We start from the raw sequence: 4651 nt of genomic DNA, 5'->3' as shown, positions 1-4651 counted from the left end.
GTGAGAAATAAACTCGCAAACGTGAGAAAAAGAGTCTGAATTGTGAGAAATAAACTTGCAAACGTGAGAAAAAGAGTCTGAATTGTGAGAAATAAACTCGCAAACGTGAGAAAAAAGTCAGAATTGTGAGAAATAAACTTGCAAACGTGAGAAAAAGAGTCTGAACCGTCAGAAATAAACTCACAAACGTGAGAAAAGAGTGACTCGTGAGAAATAAACTCACAAACGTGAGAAAAAGTGAATTGTGAGAAATAAACTCGCAAACGTGAGAAAAAAGTCCGAATTGTGAGAAATAATCTTGCAAACGTGAGAAAAAGAGTCTGAATTGTGAGAAATAAACTCGCAAATGTGAGAAAAAGAGTCTGAATCGTGAGAAATAAACGCGCAAACGTGAGAAAATAAGTTTGAATTGTGAGATACACTAAGGGACACCCCCTTCTAATGAACAGGTTTGAGCCAAACACTCATCACCAAACACCAATGACTTGTACATACAGTCATTTTAGACACTTCCAAAACTGTTGCAACAGAGATGGAAACACAATTTTTAAATACATGAATTATGTTTCCATCTTTGTTGCCACAGTTTTGGAAAAGCCTTTTTCTGTTCTAAAGACGGGGGTGTCCCAATACTTTTGTCCATATAGTGTATGTACAAGTCACTGGTGTTTGGTGATGAGTGTTTAGCTCAAGGTCTGTATTTAAAATTACACCAGAGGTGTTCAGCTGGGATTAGGACGTTGCTTTCTGCAGACCAGTCAGGGGAAATTACTAAAGTAGTCAAACCTGTTCATTAGAAGGGGGTGTCACAATACTTTTGTCCATATTATAGTGTATAAACTCACAATTCAGAGAAAAAAAGTTGAAATTGTGAGATTTAAAGTCAGTTTTTATTTTTTGTTTTGTGGCGGAAATAAGCTTCCATACTATAGAACCTTGTTCCACTATAAAGAACCCTTTGTGGATTGGAAAGATTCCATGGAAGTTAAAGGTTCTTTATGGAACCATCAAAGCCAGTAAAGAACCTTTATTTTTGCATTAGCGCCTCACTATGTGCTGGGAATGATCCAGGTTTACCTCAATCAACAGCATAGACTCCATTATAAAACAAAATAATATTAGCCTAACGTTTACTTGTAATTGAGTCACACCTTGGCCTGGAAGTGAGAGAACAGTCAGTGGCAGCTGGTGGCTGTTCAGTTGAGCAGGACTAGTTTTGATAGGTTAACCGATAACTATGGCAACAGCAGCGGCGTTGAGGCCCGATGCTCGGAGCTCACAGGGTCGCACGGCACCCCGCTTATTCTCATTCCAGTCAGGAACGACCCACTTCACACACCACCCTGGGAAAAACAGCCTCTCTAAACACACACACATGCCCTATACGTGGAAGTCTGAATGTAGACGATACACCCACACGCACGAGGTGTTCTCAAAAGAAGGAAAGAGAAAACAGCAGATGTAAGCCGCTGAGATTTGCAGAGGTTTCACCTGTCACTGTGAGGAGAAGTATGAAAGGAAACAGAATATATTCTGCCTGCTGCGTGAAATTAAACTCCAGCACCTTTCACTCAATGAAGTTTCCCTCGACACACACTAGTAAAGCGAATCCATCCACACACATGATATAACTAATCTAACCAAACAACGGGTGTAAATTAGAGGTACTGACGTCCTCCAGCAGTTTGGTTAGTTTAATGTGTTTTCTGCAGGCACACGGCTGATCTTAACCCTGGTACAGCCTGACATATGAAATCATAGTCAGAAGAAAGAAAAAAAAAATTTAAATATATATATAATTTTTTTATTTTTTTTTATTAAACAATTTATTGAACTTTTAGACAAAATCTACAAAACAAATCTGCATATGTGTTTTATGTTTTGTATCATATTTGATAAATCATTCTTTTATGGCTCATACAGTATGATACAGTATAATGGAATATAGAGAATAAAATTAAAATTGAATTTTAAATCATTATATAATATGTATCAATGTAATACAAAAAAATAAAAGTATTACAGTTATTAGAGCATTTAAAACTTAGTCGAGGAAAATGACTTTTTAGGATTAATGAGATTTTTTGCATCATGATATAAAACATATTTCTAAATAATCAGTAATTACTGTAATACAAAAACGTATATTATATTGTATATATTAAAAACAATACAAAATATTAAATATTTCAACAAACTGAAATTTAAAACATTATATAATATACTGTATATTATATAATATAAGTCTGAAAAATCTAATTTTTTATTTATTGAACTTTTAGACAACCAAAATAAATGCATGTGTTTTATGTTTTGAATCATATTTGAGATATCTGGCTTTTATGGCTCATATAGACTGATATTAAGAGAAAATGAAGTAAAAACAGCTCAATTTTATTCAGAGACTCAAAATTTGCAAAAATATACAATTTGTGATGTATGTTGATAAGGAGGAAGGTAAAACACTCTTCGTTTAGCTGCTTTGGCTTGATCTCTCTCTCTTTCTCCTGTCGTCCCAGAGGGGATGTTCCCGCACAGATAAAAGGTGGACCACGGCAAACCCGTTTAAATGCTTTTCTAAGGAAACACTTTGAAGTTTATACAGGAAATGCTTGCTTTCCTGCATAACAATATCATTTACATCATCCCATCGGAGACGTAAAGAAAAACACGAGAATATCGCCGGGTGAATCTCACAAAACATGCCAGATTTCACTCCAAAATCAATTAAAAAAAATAAGAAATTACATTCCGCAGTAATAGAAAATTTCAGAATCAATTATATTTTTATGCAGTATGAAATTATTTTCAGATATTCCCAAATTATCCTTACTTTGATGCAAAAATATATATCAAATTATACTTTTAAAACAATATTAAATATTTAAAAACAAAATTTAAATTGAAAACATTATATAATATGTATTACTGTCATATAAAAGAATACAATATTACAGTAATTAGAATTTAATGAGAATCAACATTCAGAATAACGATATAAACTTAAAAATAAGGAAAATGCCTTTTCAGAATCCACAAGCTTTTTCGCATTATGAAATTATTTTAATGACAATTAAACATTTTTACATAATCTGTAATTATTGTAATGCTAAATAATGTATAACATATAGCATATATTAAAAATAATGTTATATAAAAATTTATTTTTTTTGTTTTAAATGTGTATTATATTGTATTTATCAAAAATATTAAATATTTACATTTAATTGTTTTAAAAAAAAAAATTTATTTAAATTTAAAACATTGCATATTATTTATTACTGTAACAGAAAAAAATTCAATATTACAATTAGAATCAAATAAGAATCAACATTCAAAATAACGATAAATGTAAAAATTAAGAAAATGGCTTTTAGAGTCAACAAGTTGTTTTGCATTGACATTATTTTCTTGACAATTAAACATATTTCCAAATAATTTGTAATTACTGTAATGCAATATAATAGAATACAATACAATACACTAAACAAGTAACATTTAATATTTAAATATACATTGAAAAATAATTAATTTCAAAACAATAAAGTATTTCTACTGTAAAAAAAAATTACAGTAATTAGAATCTAATGAAAATCAACATTCAGATTAATGATACGCTTAATGTAATACCATAAAACATAAAAATAGGCATTTATTTTCTTAATGCAAACTATAATTGTTTTGGTTTTGAGGTGAAATGTCACAATGATTTTGCGTAGCAGCTCTAACATTGAGCCCATAACCTTCAGGCATGCTCTCCAACCAGAGCTGAAACACTCTGAAAAACTTTAACTTGCATTATTTTATATTTCGCCAACCAGAGGTCACAAACACCCGCTGACCTCAGAACTGCTGCCACAGGAAGAGATTTCTCACGCTTTAAACCCTGACAGCAGAATGACACGCTAAAGACACCCAACACCATCGCTACACCGGCGCCGAGCGCACAAAGGCCTCAGAAACAGCGCTTATCTCAGCCTTTCATCCTCCGGCACGCTTCAGAAACAACCAGAGAGCGGGATCTGAGGAGACATCTGCTCAAGCTTTCTCCAAGAAAACACACAAATCTCTTTCTGAGACCTTGTTTGGCTTTAAACGAGCGCAGAAGTCGTGAATTCAGCATTACGGCAGCTCTGAGCTTCAAGACGGAGGTTTAAAGTTACGTACCTGTAGTCTGAGGAATAGATTGGTGTTTCTCTTCCTAATTCCACCTGTTTCTCTTTGTTTTTCTTTTTATTCTCCTATCTCTCTCTCTCTTTTTATCTCTAGCTTTCTATTTCCACCACAGAGCCGTGCTAATGGTGTCTGTGAGAGCGACGGACTGAATGCAATTTATTGAACTTTTAGACAACCAAAATAAATGCATGTGTTTTATGTTTTGAATCATATTTGAGATATCTGGCTTTTATGGCTCATATAGACTGATATTAAGAGAAAATGAAGTAAAAACAGCTCAATTTTATTCAGAGACTCAAAATTTGCAAAAATATACAATTTGTTGCAGATGCTGATATTTATATGATGAGATTCTGATGCTTGTAATGTAAATCAATTAAATCTTTATAACACCATAGCAGTTATAAAATTATATAAATATCAGTCGTCTCTCTATATCTCCAATAATATGTCTTAGTAAGACGAGATTAAAATG

General features: G+C 32.5%; 1 protein-coding gene across 1 annotated transcript in view; it reads right to left on the bottom strand.

Annotated features, from left to right (window-relative positions):
• Positions 1–4324, bottom strand: part of ptn (pleiotrophin) — a 36227-nt gene extending 31903 nt beyond the window's left edge. The window contains exon 1 of the mRNA XM_016452130.1: positions 4168–4324. The gene's annotated coding sequence lies outside the window, so the exon portion shown is untranslated. The remainder of the gene's footprint in view (positions 1–4167) is intronic.
• Positions 4325–4651: the final 327 nt, after the last annotated feature.

The sequence above is a fragment of the Sinocyclocheilus anshuiensis genome, unplaced genomic scaffold (genome assembly GCF_001515605.1).
Source record: "Sinocyclocheilus anshuiensis isolate Anshui unplaced genomic scaffold, SAMN03320099.WGS_v1.1 scaffold1543, whole genome shotgun sequence".
NCBI classification, from domain to species: Eukaryota; Metazoa; Chordata; class Actinopteri; order Cypriniformes; family Cyprinidae; genus Sinocyclocheilus; species Sinocyclocheilus anshuiensis.
The sequence above is the reverse complement of the archived record's forward strand: the minus strand, read 5'-3'. Positions and strand labels throughout refer to the sequence as shown.